Genomic DNA, 16,117 nt, shown 5'->3' with positions numbered 1-16,117 from the left:
GATAGGGAAGAGAGAACAAGTCAGGCAGGCTGCCTGAAATTTAAAGTGTACATAAGAGTATCAACTGTATTTCACTTTTTAAAATACATGTGTGATCTCCCAGTGTAGTTATCAGAGTTTCAAAGAGAAGAGGAAATTCTGCAGAATGATCTTTGCTCCAGGTGTCGTCATTTCATTATGCTGCAATATAAACAATTTTATACATCTGAATAAAGTCTCTCTCTGCCCAATTTCTGCAGAAAAACATTCAAAGCACCCATTCCCCAGCAAATTTGAATCAAAGCTTGAATGACAAGCTAGCAAAAGTGCTCAGTTTAGAACGGTGTTTGGAGATAGAGGCTAGTGCTACTTGCTTAATTGACAGAGATTTTATTCTCCTCCCTGCCGCCATGTGCAGCAGATAGAATTCCCTGCATGGGGACAAATTCTAAGACACAGATGATTACAATTATTAACTAAAAAACAAAAAAACCACACACTGTTGTTGTAGGGTTGGGCTATTTGCCTTTTTGATTTTGCCCTGCCAGCACTCAGATCTTTTGGTTCATCTGGTGCCCTATTTAGTGTGGGCTAATATTTTTCTGCTACCATGCTGGTGGAGGATGGAGGCTTCAGCTCTTTATCCACAAGTAGATGATCAGACCATTCCCTCATTCCAGCTTCCATTTACAGTTTACATCTCTACAGCACATCAGGTAATGTTTGTGTTGACTGCTAGTGAGGACAATCAGCTCTAAGTATCTTAAATAAAAGACTACTTTAAGGTTAAGTTATTATGAGAAAGCATAAGATAAGAGTTAGCTAATCTCAAACATGCGTCAGCTACAAATACTGCTAAGTAGGCAAAGCTTATATTACATAGGACACTATTGCCTAAAATTCTTACATGGTAGAAGTCTGTAGCCTCACCCAGCATGCTACTCACAACAAGTGTACCTATGTCAACTCTTGCTCACGTGTCCAAGACAAAAGTGAGTGTTGGTGTTCCCAGACCCTAAAGATTCTTCTTTAGGGGAAAGCCAAGCTCTTGGTCTCCCTCAGGTGCCCAGGATAATAGAAACTTGGTTGGCTTGGGTTCCTTTGTGCTTTAATTTTTTTTTTTTTTTTTTAAATGGAGATATCCCATCTCCTAGAACTGGAAGGGACCTTGAAAGGTCATCGAGTCCAGCCCCCTGCCTTCACTAGCAGGCCCAAGTACTGATTTTGCCCCAGATCCCTAAGTGGCCCTCTCAAGGATTGAACTCACAACCCTGGGTTTAGCAGGCCAATGCTCAAACCACTGAGCTATCCCTCAACCCCAAAATGCATATTTATTCTATGGATGGGGAAAATCTTTTGTTTGCTCTGTGTCTGGTTTTAAGGGATTTAATGACTCCTGCCACAACATCTGAGATAGACCTTTTCGTTCATGGGTTTGGGGGAGTCCCCACCAACTGATTTGTACACAGCTGTGAAATCTTGTCCACCCTCAGTAGCTAACAGACATGTGCGTACAGATGTCACATATTTTCAGAGGAAGTTGACTCAGATTTTAACGCATCATATTTCCAGATATAGTTCTCTGCCCAAGGCTTTTATAAAAGTGAGTCACTCCCCATGGAAGGGAATCTGCATTCCACAAACGTTTAAGCATGTCTTGTTTCATGACATATACTGTAAAACTGAACAGATACTTGCTCTTTAGTTAGAGTCAAGAAGAACCTATTAATGTATTTTAAATGGGCTCAGTTTTCCCCCGCCCCTCCCCCCCCCCAGTGGCCAGAGCTGGATTTCCATGAAGAAACTAGACATGTTTTTCAAAAGTGACTAATGACTCATGTTGGGCACCCAAGGTGCTTAAAAGGATCTGATTTTCAGAGAACAGGTGCTCAGCATTTTCTGAAAATCAGCCCCCCGCCCCATAAGATATCAATTTAAGCACCCAAAATCACCAGTCCCTTTTCAAAATTTATCCTGGGTTTTACTCCTAAATATTAAACCTACAAACCCTTGAAAGCCTCCTTTGTAAATGACCTCTTTATGAAGTCTGAGACAATGGTAGTATGGAAACCTAACATCATAGGCTGAAACCATTTCCAACCTACTTTTTGAAGGGAACAAACCTGAGTGGGAAAAAAGTTGTTTTTTTAAAAGACAAAAGTACCTAGAAGTGTTACAAGTAACACTTGTAACTATAGTCTTGAATTCACTGAGCCAGGTCTACATTTGGAAGGCTTTGCTCATGTAGCTATACCATTATACTGTATCAGCAAAGAGCTTGTAGGCCTGGGTCTACACAGAGATTTTGTACTGGTATAATGATGTCACTTATGGATGTGATTTTTTTTAAACTAATGTAGTTATACCATTGCAGCTCTAGTATGGACACAGTTATACTGGTACAAAAATGCCTTATGCCGTATAGCTTATCCCCCTTTCTATAAGGGAACAGCTATACTGGCATAACTGTGTTCACACGAAAGGGAGTTGTACTGCTTTATCTATGCCAGTATTGTTAAAGTGGCACAACTTTCTAGTGTAGACAAGCCCCTAAGGTAGATGCAGTTATACTGGCAAAACTGTGCTTTTGCCAGTGTAGCTTATCCAAACCACACACATCACAGAAAGAAAAAAAAAAAGCTGTATCTGCAAAAGTGCAGTTTTGCCAGTGTAACTGTGTGTATAATAGGGGTTTTTACCAGCGTAGTTATGCTGGTCACAAATCTTGCCTTGTCATACCCCTAGCCAACATAGCTATGCTGGTAAAAGTCTGTAGCCTAGACCTGGCCTAGCAATGAAAAAGGGTAGGAGGGAGAAAAAAAATGCCTCCCTCCATACGTTTGTACTGCTTCCCCTGTATAGTCAGTCAGTCACCCTTGTTGTTTGTGGGGTTGTATTCCCCCTGCCCAAAATAAACCAACCGGGGAGAAAAAAAAATAGATATCTCTTGGAAAGGGAGGAGGGGGAAGTGACAGCTTTAAAAAAACCACAACACTGACTAGATTTCAAGCTGCATGTGTACGTCAGTGCTAGTTTATTAAGAAGGGAGGGGGAAAACAAAAGAGCAGGTTGAGAAATGGGGTTTGTCTGGTGAAAAACTACATGAAAATGAGAGAAAAAAGTCAGCATTTTCAGGGGGAAATTTCAACATTTTGTGGAAAAACTGAAAAATTTTCACCAAAAACCTGAAAGTTTTTTTTTTTTAAATGAAAACTTGAAATCTACAAAAAGCAGCTCACACACACACACAGTCACAAAAGAAAACTGTTGTGTTTTCTTTTTACTAACTAGCCCTAGAAGAAACCTTCATGTTTAAACAGTGTTTTATTTTTCAATACTAAGAGTTTACAAGGCCATTCCATCCATCGCCATGAGGTCATCTCGCCACATCCTCCATTTCATCAGTTCTGGCCATCTCTCTCACTATATCTGTTCCCCCTCACAATCCACACACTCCCTTCCCCCCCTCATCCCCTTTGATGAACACAGATGAGTCCCCTACACCAGCTCTTTGAACTTTCTCCTTGCATCACTACTGATTTTCTCTTTTTTTAAAAAGAATGTTGCTCAAAACCAACTTCTATACAACCTAGAAATAATAGTGCTCACCAGTGCCCCATGCCACTACTCATTATCAGCCCACTACAATTCTCCCAGTCTACTGTCCCCACCTACTCTCTTATAGTAACCTTTCCATGGCTGCGACTGCTATGCACTGACAGCTGTATGAAAGACACATTCCAAAATGCCATTTTATAGTAGTAGCGTAACATTAAAGCAGATAGAAACTGGTTTACAGACCTTTGCATTAGTCTCCCATAGTGGTTGCAAAGTTATTTGACAAAAAACAAAAACAAAAAACTTTGTTAGATTTAATGTTGTGAATGTTTTAGTAACTTGGGGGAAACAAACTTTAAAAGAATATTTTATCTCAAACACCAGTCAAGCCCGAAAGAAATTCAGGGTTAACGTTATACTTAAAAAGAAGTCTGAAGCTATGGAAATGTATATTTAAGGCCTCTCAAAAGCACCAAACCTCTGCCCTCACATTCCCCCATAATGCAAGCTAACCTTTAATGTAAATACAACTCTGATCAGTAGAGTCCCATGTATTCTGCAATTCCATTGCTGTGGAATTGTACTCTAGAATCTCAGTTTTCATTAAGTTTCTCTGGTTGCAGTGAAGCTCAAACTGAATGTAAACCAACTGAATGTTATCTTTCCAAGACTGTCAACAGCTAGAAAAGTACTCAGTGGTTCGATCTACCCCATTCATCTCAATCAGGGCTCCCTGGACTCAGACTTCATGGCCATAGAATTCATTATTTTGTTGCACCAATTACCTGACATTTTGTTTTCTGTCTTCCTGCCAGCACATGCCTGCCAGGACTCTCTGCTCTCCAGCTCCCCACTACAAGGGTGATTTAATTAGATTACACTGCATACTCCCTGCACAATTCTATGAAGCCAAGCAGCAGGTGGTTGGGAAGTCAATGGCGGGGGGGGAGGGGGAGAGGAGGGAGAAAGAAGAGGTAAAAGCAAAGATGGCAGAAGGGAGTTAGTGCTTTATAGCAGAATGGGGACCATGTTTGATAATTGTATATAGAAAGTTGGATGGGGATGGACAGGAGTATGCATGGTAAGAGGAGAAATTTTATAGAAGACTCACATAGGAAAGGGTGAAGAAGAGGGTCTGATGGTTAAGGAAGCATCTGAGGCATACGTCATAGCAGGTATAGTTAGCGATATCTAAAATCTTGCATATCTTTTTGATTCAACTGTCGACTTTCTAAATGGTGCTCAATATGTGGATGATATAAGTTCCTAAAGATTTCGCATAGCCTTGGCCCAAAGTTACTGAACAACTCCAAACCTACTAGAACCTTCCCAAGACAGTAAAAGGTAGTCGGGGGGGGGGGGGGAGGGGGGGGGGAGTACAATAAACCAAGTTTGGAATCTCTAGGTCAAACTATTTTAAAGTTATGATGTGGCAAAAAGGTAAAAGTTTGGTTTTTCAAACTGTCATAACTGTCACTTTCAGTTTTTGGGGCAGGAACAGTGTCTTTCTCCATCATTTGTGAAGTGCATAGCACATCTTTAGTACTAATAATCTGACTAATCATGCTGTCTAGATTACCCCAAAAACTTTCCCCAGATAAAAGTCTCTTCTGGTAGAAAAGCACACACACAAAAAATCAGGTGGTCTAGTTTATAGTGCAAAGCTAGTTACAGTCTTAACTACCTGCTGACTAACAGGTCTTCCAATAATCTCACTTTCCAGCATTATGGCTGCTCCATGAAGAAAGCTCATAAATGCATATTGAGAGTTTTTGATTCCAATAATTCAAGATAAAAGGACTCTTGCTTCTCAGACTTAGATTGCTGGGCTGATGAAAAATATAGGTACAGTCTTCTTTTAAACTTTGATGTTGGGAGATTAGAATTTTCCCTTATACCATCTGAACTTGTACATAAGGTGCCCCCAATGCCCAGTCCCACAAGGATACATGTGCAATACAACACAAAATAATAGCCATCACATACACAACACGTTTACATGTTTTATACGTGCAAAAGATAATTAATGGGTAAAATGGACTACCAAATACAGCAAGAGAAGCTGCAGCCATGAATGCATTCAAAGGAGTTGGACAAACATTAAACCTTCTGTGCGCTGGGAGATGGAACATTTGTTTTAAAATAGTTTTCAAAACACAGCTCCCTCCCCACAAACTTTAAACATTTAGCCAGCAGGAGTAGATCTAGCCAAATTGCAATAGTGACCAGATTTAGAAATAGTAATTCAGTCCTGTAGAAGCAGATGTCAAGTAGGCTTTCTGAGTTGAATACTGCATACTGTTTGGTCCACAAACCTGTATTGCATTTGGTTTTGGGGCACATGGGGAAGTGAGGAAAATGCATTTGCAGACTTTTTGGACAGGACCCCATTTTCTGCTATACACAGGGCTTAAGAGGGGGAAAAGGAGCATAACAGGGTACAAACCATAGCTACATAAGTGAATGGATCTAGAGAAGCTGTGCGGCACTCGTTTCAGCCCTAACTATACATTCAAGCCTACTTACCACAAATTACGTCCATTAGATTGGCAATTCTTTTAAGTGAAATTAACAACGTGGTAGGGCTTGTCTGCAACTTCACAGTACCAAGTCAAGCTTTACAACTCACCATCAGCGTGAGCTTACCAAATATCTGCTCGCCAACTGATGCTTAACTATTAAGCAGTTCTCAGCATAGATCTCTGTGGGAATTTGGGTAGCTTTTAATGGCCAGCTAATTCTCTGCTGAGTCTGGACAAAGCAACTGAGAAATCCAACATCTGAAGTTCATTTCAACTTTGATAAGTGACTATAAGAATAGCATCTTCTTACTAAAAGATCAGATTCTTAGCTACTGTATTTAGTGACTAAAAATAAAAGTTGTCACTGTTTTTAATCCTAAAGAGCCGAGACAACGAAAAGAGTGATGCACAAATTGGAATACAATCCCATCTCAACCACATTGTTTACCAAGTTCCAATCAGTTACACCTGTGCAAATCCACTGAGACAATGGGGCACCCTAGAACCTTTACTACAGGTGATGGGGATATTGAAAAAACACAGCTTGCCTCACAAACTCTGGGGTGAATTTGCAGGACTGGCAGTTAGTGGGGAAAAAAATCTGTTTTTACTTGTATACTATTACATTTGTCCTGGAGTTAGTGAGAGACATCAGTCTTTTAGAGTCATATTTCAGAAAGGAAATCTTATAGAGGATTTTTTTAGGTTGTTATCATTGCTGACCAAAAAAAAAAAAGGACGGCCATTCTGTTACTCAGAATTTCCTTCACTTGTTATTTATCATGTCCCCTTCTCTGTAGCTAGAAGAGCAGACAAAAGTCTCTCTCCAAAACTGGGCAGATGACAATATACACTCATGGGGTTTTTTATTTTTCCCCTGTGTGAGCCACCAAGTAATAGGAACATAAAACTTTATTCAATTGTACACAGTGAAGAGGTGTCACTTCCCTGATACGAAGTTAAGGTATTAGATCAGTGCAGGTTTTGGCTCACTTTAAAACTGCTTTCCCCCCCTTCCCCCATCACTTATACTCCCCTGCAACTTTCCTTCACAGAGTAGTTCTCAGAGGTGGCATCCTCCTGCAGGAAGTGTTATTAGTGTAATCAGCTAGAACCAACCCATATCCCTCAGAGAGATGAAGGCCACCAGTAACAAGATACCTGAAGTCAACTCTCAGAGATCACCATCTGTCATGGTAACACCAAGCACAACCAGAGCAACCACTGATGGAGCATGTCTGCGTGAGCAAGGTAACATTCACTTTCTGCCATAAGCATCACTTCACTCACTCATTCAGAACTATCTTGGCATTTTGTCTGCTTCTACTGCCAGCTGGGTGAGCCAGATATGGAATGCTGGCATTGCTGCACAGCTCTGGAAACAACAGACAAAGACAAACATACATTTGAGCTTAATTGGTGGTGGTAGTGGGTTTTGTAGAATTAAGAGAAAGATGTTCTGTCTGTGGACTAAATCTAAGTCCTAACATATATATACTGGTGTTGGGGGCAGGGTGAAGGAGAGAATGACAGAGTTATGTGCAATATGGTCATTGCCATAGCTGGACGCACTGTGTACGGGCAGCACTCACGTGTTAACCAAACATGTAGCTCAGATGAACAATATGAGGCTATCAATCCAAGATCAGCACCATTAGTGCAAATAAATCAATTTCTGCTGGAAGCTGGGGGGGGGGGGGAGAGGAGGGGAAGGGGAGAACCACAACAGCCAGTATTTGCTCAAGGCTTCCTTTCCAGGGAAGTGGCGGGTGGGGGAAGAGAGAAGAGGGGGAGGGACCACTTATGCCTGAAACAAAAAAACTGCCTTTTTAAAAAGAGCTGTTTAAATAAACATTCCAAAAAAAGATGGAATGTTTAACATTTGGTGGGTCAGCATAAGCTTGCCCAAGTTGTTCATAAGTTAGCTTGGCCACACTTAGTAGCCACCGATACAGAGAGACTAGCATAGGACCTTGGGGGAAGTTTAAAACAAAAAGTGCACCAGGATAGCATTAGTGGAGCCATTCAATACACATTCCTTTTGATAAGCAACAAATGTTACACAGTGAAATGTATTACAGTCAATGTCTTTAGGAAATGAAAGTCATTTGTGGGGAAGGGAAGGAAGGAAGGGAGAGAAAGTGTTGATAATTTCAAGCAGGGCTGTTTACAATATAATGCAATAAAGAAGACGGACCTTAAAAGGAAAAAAAAAATTTGAATGCTTGTAACCAATATGAAAACAAAATGCCCAATACACACGATCACATGCCATCAGGTTTGTCAGCACTCTGTAACCACTAACCTGAGGCACTTCTAACGGTGCAAAAAAGAATTTGTATTGGGATAAAACCTGGCAAAAAGAATCTAAGCCTGCGAAAAACAGAGAAGGAGATTTTAACAGATCAGTTAGGCTTTGAAAGAAGGTTGTTTTCAATACACAAACAAGAAGTTCTCATTTATTATGGATCACTCCCTGTAGGGACTGAAAATATTGATGGTCTAGAAGAAAACACAAGATGAGTGTCTTGGCTTTTGAGACCAGTGGACTTCTCTACTTTATTTACAAAGCCAAAACAAACCTGCTATACAGCTAACCTGCTTTGAAAACATAAGCATGGCCATACGGAGTCAGACCAGTGGTTCATCTAGTCCAGTATTTGGTCTTCAGACAGTGGCTGGTACCAGATGCTTCAGAGGGCATGACTAGAACAGGGCAATTATCAAGTGATCTATACTCTGTTGTCGTACCAGCTTCTGGCAGCCAAAGGTTTAGGGACACAGAGCATGGGGTTGTACTGCCATTGATGGACCTAACTTCGTGGGTATTTTTTAAACCAGTTATACTTTTGGCCTTCACAACATGCCCTGGTAACAAGTAACACAGGATGACTGAGTTGTGTGAAGAAGTACTTCCTTAGGTTTGTTTTAAACTTGCTATTAATTTCATTAGGTGACCCCTGGTTCTTGTGTTATGTGAAGGGGTAAATAACACTTTCTTATTTACTTTCTTCACATCATTCATGATTTCACAGATCTATCCTCCCCACCCTAGTTGTCTCTTTTTTAAGCTGAAAAGTCTGAGTGTTTTAAATCTCTGCTCATATGGAAGCTGTTCCTGTCCCCCAATATTTAGTTTTTTTGCCTTTCTTTGTAAATTTTTTCTAATTCTAATTTTTTTTTTTTGAGATGGGGCAACCAGACCTGCACACAATAGTCCAGGTGTGGGCATACAATGGATTTACATAGTGGCATTATGATATTTTCCCTCTTATTATCGATCCCTTTTTTCATGGTGCCTAACAGTTTGCTTTTTTTTTTTGACTGCTGCTGCACATTGAGCAGATGTTTTCAGAGAATTATCCATAATAACTCTACGATCTCTTTCTTGAGTGGTAACAGCTAATTTAGACCCCATCATTTTGTATATATAATTGAGATGACGTTTTCCAATGTGTATTACTTTGCATTTCAGCACTGAATTTCATCTGCTATTTGGGTGCCTAGTTACCTAGTTTTGTGAGATCCCTTTGTAACTTTTCACAGTCAACTTTGAATTTAACTATCTTGAATAGTTTTGTTTGCAGCTGCAAACTTGACCACCTCACCCTTTACCCCTTTTTCCAGATCATTTATGAGTAGGTGGAACAGCACTGGTCCAAGTACAGAGCTTTGGGGGACCCTGCTATTTACCTCCCTCCATTTTGAGAGCTGACCATTTATTCCTACCTTTTGTTACCTTTCTTGTAACCAGTTATTGATCCATGAGAGGACCTTCCCTCTTATCCCATGATTGTTTACTTGACTTAAGAGCCTCTGATGAGGGACCTTGTCAAATGCTTTCTGAAAGTCCAAGAAAGTTATATCCACTGGATCACATTTGTCCATGTTTGTTGACAGCCTCAAAGAATTCTAGTAGATTGGTGAGGCATAATTTCCCTTTATAAAAGCCATGTTGGCTCTTCATCAGTGTCTGATAATTCCATTTTTTACTATAGTTGCAATGAATTTGCCTGATACTCAAGTTAGACTTCAATAGCCTGTAATTGCCAGGATTGCTCTGGAGCCGCCCCTCCCATTTTTTTTTTAAATAGGGATTACAATAGCTGTCCTCCAGTCTTCTGGTACAGGGACTGATTTAAGCAATAGGTTACATACCACAATTAGTTCTGCAATTTCATATCTGAGTTCCTTCAGAAGTCTTGGGTGAATACCATCTGGTCCTGGTGAATTATTATTGTTTAGTTTAATCAGTTACTTACAAAACCTCCTCTACTGACACATCAATCTGGGATAGTTCCTCAGATTTGCCACCTAAAAAGTATGTCTCAGGTGTGGGAATCTCACTCACATCCTCCACAGTGAACAGCAATGCAAAGAATTCATATAGCTTCTCAGCAAGGGCCTTCTCTTCCTTGAGTGCTCCTTAAGTACTTACTTAAAAGTACTGACTGTTTGGCAGGCTTCCTGCTTATGATGTACTTAATTTTTGAGTCTTTTGCTAGTCACTCTTCACATTCTTTTTTGGCCTGCCTAATTATACCTGTACACTTGACTTGGCAGAGTTTATGCTCCTTTCTATTTTCCTCAGTAGGATTTGACTTCCAATTTTTAATCAATGTCTTTTTCGTCTCTAACTGCCTCTTACTCTGTTTAGCCATGGTAGCATTTTTGGACCTTTTTTTTTATTTGGGGGGGTATACATTTAGTTTGAGCCTCTACTACAGTGTTTTTAAGCAATTTCTATGCAGCTTAGAGACATTTAATTCTTGTGTCTGTTCCTTTTAAATTTCCGTTTAACTAGCTTCCTCATTTTTGTGTAGTTCCCCTTTCTGAAGGTAAGCTACTGCGGTTGGTTGCTTTGGTATTTCCCCTCCTACTGAGTTCTGAGGTCTCTTAATGCCTGTGAAACATATAAAAGGGAGGTGAAAATAGCCCATCAGTGCATACAGTAAAAAATTAATCTACACATACAAGATGGTCCTAAGAATTCTAATATAATTTAATAGTATGTGCACAATGTTCTGAATGCCCTTTAGTATTTCTAATCATAGCAATACTTCGTACAGGTAATTCCTGTAGGACTACGCCACCCAGAACCCTTCACAGGAAATTGGGAGTCTGTGTTGGGAGAGTGAAAAAACAAAGCTTGGGCAAAAATTAAGCTCCAGGTCTGTCTCCCTTTATAAAATTAACCCCACATAAGTACAATACACTACATCCTTCCAGACTGGATAAAGCGTGGAGAAACTTAGAGTAAATAGTACTGCCAATTCCAAACATTTGAAAAAAAAAAAAAATCACGTGTACTCCTCCCCCACACAAAAAACAAAATATATTTTAAAATCATGAGGTTAAATTTTATATTTATAAAATCTGATGGGGGGAGGGGGAGGGGAAGAGAGGGTTGGCTTTCTGGTTCTTGTAGGGTTCATTTAAGTCTCATTTTCAAGTTTTTCCATCCCAACCAGGAAGGCTGAAAACTTTCATTAAAACAAAAACAAAAAGTAAATTGAGATTCTCATGTGATAATTGACTTCAGGAGCTAGGACTTTAAAATAAATATCACAAGACTTGTGATAAATTTGTAAGAGTTGACAAAACTGGGTAAATATCAGGAAGGATTTCCCCAGGGTTAGATCTGCCCTATCTTCCAGCTCTATGATCTAATTTGGCCATTGAATGCCTCCTTTGCCCTGCCAATGAATTCAGCCTTTCTGGCCAGTTCACTTCTTTCACAAATATCTTTGTGCCTTCTTCCATTTCATCCTTTATTCATAGACAAAGCTACAGACTTTTGCATTTGAGGGAGGAAGGGTGAAGGGGAAAGCATAAAAAAAAAAAACAAGTTATCCTTCTTCAAACCCCTCCTTCAGACTCACCTCCACCCTTATGCCTACAGAACACAGCCAGATGACAACAGTTAGGCAGCTGAGTCAAGACTACTGCTAATTTTGCAAAATCATGCTTATTTTACTGTTAACTAATCCTTCTTCCATCCCCTCTCCATTTGCTTGTTTCATCCACCTGTTGAGTCTTCTCATAAACCTGTCCCAGAGAGCTCAACCTCTGAATCATCTTCATGACATATCTGTACAGCACCTAGCAGAATGGAGCCCTGATCCCTGTTTAGGTCCTCTAAGAGCCGCCGTAAATCTAAATAATAAGCGACCAGACTGTAAAATGGTTTTTCAACAGAAACAGAAGACCTCTTGTTTGATTTAAAAAGCCAAGTGAAGAATACAATTTAAAAAAGAATCCTGCTATGACCACAGGGAATGGTCTGAATCACCTAATAGATCTCTTCCATCTCTAAATTCTCTGATTTAGGATTTTATTATTTAAATTGGTCAAAAGTAGCAGTTGTATGGTAAGGTGACGGTGTGTGAAGGGAATATACGTAAGCAGGATTCAAAGTAAAAACAAAAACCAGCAGATTCCACCAGACTGACGAGACACCAGATATGCCATAGGAAAGCGACCTTCAGACAAAAATGAAGGCACAAATTATCGTTTCTGAAATGAAGCCGATTTGACATCAGTAAAAAGCAAGGTACACAGCTACCAGGGAAGGCAATGTGTTAGTCTGGAAATAATTCATTATGAATTACAAACTGCTGCACTTGAAAAGTGAATCTGTTACTATTACTTTACCTTAGCAGTTGAGCCAGAGTCAGACTGCAAGACTATCATGATGTTGGACACTAATACACACACACCAGGACTGACACTGCTAAGCAAATGAAACGAAGTGCAGCCACACCCCTCTTTGGTATCAAAAGTAATCACAACTTTCTTAAGTAACCGGTGATGGAAAGAATAAATCAATCTGATTATGGGGGTAGCGTTTTGCTGCTATATTAGTCCTTCCATTAGAGAATCCCAAAGCAGGGATTTACAACTAGCCAACCAGTTAAGGATCACATGCTTCCCTGTAAATGGGTAAACTGAGGTAGAGAAAGATAGCGAGATTTGTCCAGCAGGTTTTCTGACTCCCACTCTGTTATGTGAAGATACTTTTATTCTGGGGGAGCGGGGGGGACAAAAAAAAAACCCCTCTCTAAATATCCTTTCATGGTCCCATTTATTGACTGTTCCATAAAGGATTTTGTGATGCAGTTTTAATGAAAGCTGCTATATATAATGAAGCTGAGTAGTACTGAACCAAGGCAGGAAAATATGTATGCTGGAAAGTTCATACCTTTCACAAAGCCTTGTACCTATTCACTGCTAACACTATTCTGGAATCAAAGCAGCATTTAATATATAACTGATGAAAGTGTTCCAGGTACCCTTTCACAAAAGATACTCCTAGCACAGGTCACTACCATTGTTGTAGTACAGAGTGCAGCCCTTTTCTTATGAGAATGCGCTTTGCATCCCTTCTCAAACACACCATCCTTACTCAGCCCATCCCTCTGCCGCTTTCCTCAAGCACATGAGAAATGAATATGCGCAAGAGAAACAAATAATCAAAGCAGTAGATCACTCCACTCCTTTTACACCACCACCTACATGTGACACAGAGGCCCATTGGGTACCAGCTGCAAAGGGTTTACTATTCTGTGACAGCAGTTCCTAACAGACCTGAAACTCACAACCCATAGCACATCACTTCCAAGATATTTATCCATAAAGAATATCATGTGAGGTTTACACTAAAAGCTGTCAAATGTATGTATTGCTACTAGATACTGGAAATGTGTTCTTATAGTTTGCATCAAAGTGTTAATTCCAGGCAAAAGTGAAAAACTGGTTTCTTGCCAGACCAGATATGTTTACCCATCTATCTGTTGAAATGTAAATTGAGTGTTGTCTCATTCACAATCACCTTCATGCAGATGAAGGATTGTGCAATTTATCAGAAAGAGCAGAACAGCAGGGGGGAAAGAGCAGAACAGCAGGGGGGAAAGAGCCTTATCTGGGGGTGCACTTCAAAGGTTTACTGGACTAGCTGAGGGACAAGGAAAGCACCCTATTATCCTGCATCTATGAAGTAAATGAACACAGTTTACACTCATGAAAATGGGATCAAAACCAGCCTGGAAATGCTGCAAAAAGCATTGGGGGAGATAAGCCTACTCTAGACAAGAGGTTAGCTTGGTTCATTTAGTCTAGTCTCTAGAAATTGTGTATTTTGTTTTATATGTAACCCTTCTGCTTCCATTATCCTTAACTTACTCTCTCTTGAATCTTGATATTTGATAAAAAACTTATTTTTGTTTTCACTATAGATATATCTCAGTGCTGTGGTATTGTACAAGGTATTGATCTGAAGTTGAATCATACAAGCTGGTGTGTGTACTGTTCCGTTAGGGACAGCATATCTGGTATTACTAGGAGCAAATCAGTGGATAAGCGACTGAACACTACAGGGGAATGGTTCAAAGGGGCTCAGGGACCAGGGAACACCTACTGTTAATCTGCAAGGCAAAGTACGGGCTGGCATAGCCCAGACAAGATTGTTTGGGTGGCTAACAGGCTGGAGGAGTCAGGGAGCTGACACAGTTAAGCATACACAAGTCTCCCCCTTGCTGGAGGCACAGGGGTAACAAGGTGACTCTCAGACTTGGGCATCTTGAGAACTGTCAAAACACCGAACTAAAAAGAAACAAGTTCATTAACAATTCATCCTGAGTTTCAAAGACAAAGGAAAATAAACCCCTTATAAAAGGACAAGTCATTTGCCCTTTGAGACAAGGCTGAGATACAAAGGTGCCATTTCACAGTTATCACAAAGCAATAGCTTGTCTAAGGAAGAAATATATCTAGCAAGTGCACTACTGCCATCTTAGGACACACCCCATGCCAGTGAATAGCTCTATTCCCCCCTCCCCCTTCCCTCTTGCTTGGCTCATGGCCTGTGTTTTTATGAGTGATTTAGTCTTTGTTCTGCAGGTGTTAAAAACCCTCATTATACACAGACATGGAGGTCATATTTTTACCTATAAACAGGGTTTTTTATTCCACCTTGTTTAATTATGCTTCCAATAGCCAGTCAAAAATAATTTGCCTTTCTATTTGTAATTGAGAGATCACAGATTGTGTTCACCAACGTTATTGATGCAAACAATCAGTAACTTCCTTTTAGAGCTTCTTCCCCCTAAAAGTCTAGCAGCTCCTTTGCAAGGGGACCCACAAACAACCCCTAGTGAATAAAGTCAATTTAACATGCGTATAGCTTCTCTCCTCTGACTGAAGAGTTTGTTTTTCCAGACTTAGGGTAACCAGATGTCCCGATTTTATAGGGACAGTCCCGATTTTTGGGTCTTTTTCTTATATACGCTCCTATTACCCCCCACCCCTGTCCCGATTTTTCACATTTGCTGTCTGGTCACCCTATCCAGACTAGTTCAGCATTGTACTTTATATATGTATACCTGGATCTCCTAATTTATCTAAGTATTAGAAATATTCATTTTGATACACTTACCTCTATCATATGGACACTGAACAAGTCTTAGTATTTATAAAAAAGCTTTGAGATCCTTAGCTAAAAGTGACAGGTTTTGTTACTAATGAGAAGCCATTCAACTAGGGTTACCATATTTTGTGCCTCCAAATGGAGGACACTCCACGGGGCCCCGCCCCCCAACCCCGCCCCCAGCCCCGCCCACGCCCCCGCCCCAACTCCGCCCCCTCCCCAAAGTCTCCGCCCCCTCCCCTGCTTCCCGCGAACATTTGATTCGCGGGAAGCCTGAAGCAGGTAAGGGGGAGTGTGGGGGGAGGAGGCGCGGCCCAGGCTGGCCCCCCGGCGGCTCCAGCCTGGGTCGGCTCGGGCCCTGGGCTGCCGGCCCCGGGTCAGCCCCCGGCCGAGCACCCCTGGCCCGCCCAGCACTGCCGGTCCCTGGCGGCCCGGCGCACCCCCCGGCTCCCGGCCCGGCAACCCCGGACCGGCTCCCGGCCCCGCGGGCCCAGACCGGCAACCCCGGCTCCCCGGCCCAGCGACCCTGGCTCCCCGGCCCCGCGACCCCCGACCGGCTCCATGGGCCCGGACCGGCTCCCAGCCCAGCGACCCTGGCTCCCCGGCCCCGGGGTCGCGGGGCCGGGGAGCCAGG

The 16,117-nt window shown here is 41.3% G+C and overlaps 1 protein-coding gene across 2 annotated transcripts in view; it reads right to left on the bottom strand.

The window, feature by feature from the left end:
* The window catches only part of DCAF5 (DDB1 and CUL4 associated factor 5), a 95,512-nt gene that overhangs the window by 41,894 nt on the left and 37,501 nt on the right, over positions 1 to 16,117 (bottom strand). The gene's annotated exons all lie outside the window — the stretch shown is intronic.

The sequence above is a fragment of the Trachemys scripta genome, chromosome 4 (assembly GCF_013100865.1).
Source record: "Trachemys scripta elegans isolate TJP31775 chromosome 4, CAS_Tse_1.0, whole genome shotgun sequence".
In the NCBI taxonomy this organism is placed as follows: Eukaryota; Metazoa; Chordata; order Testudines; family Emydidae; genus Trachemys; species Trachemys scripta.
Note: the sequence above shows the minus strand (reverse complement) of the source record. Positions and strands in the feature narration are given on the sequence as shown.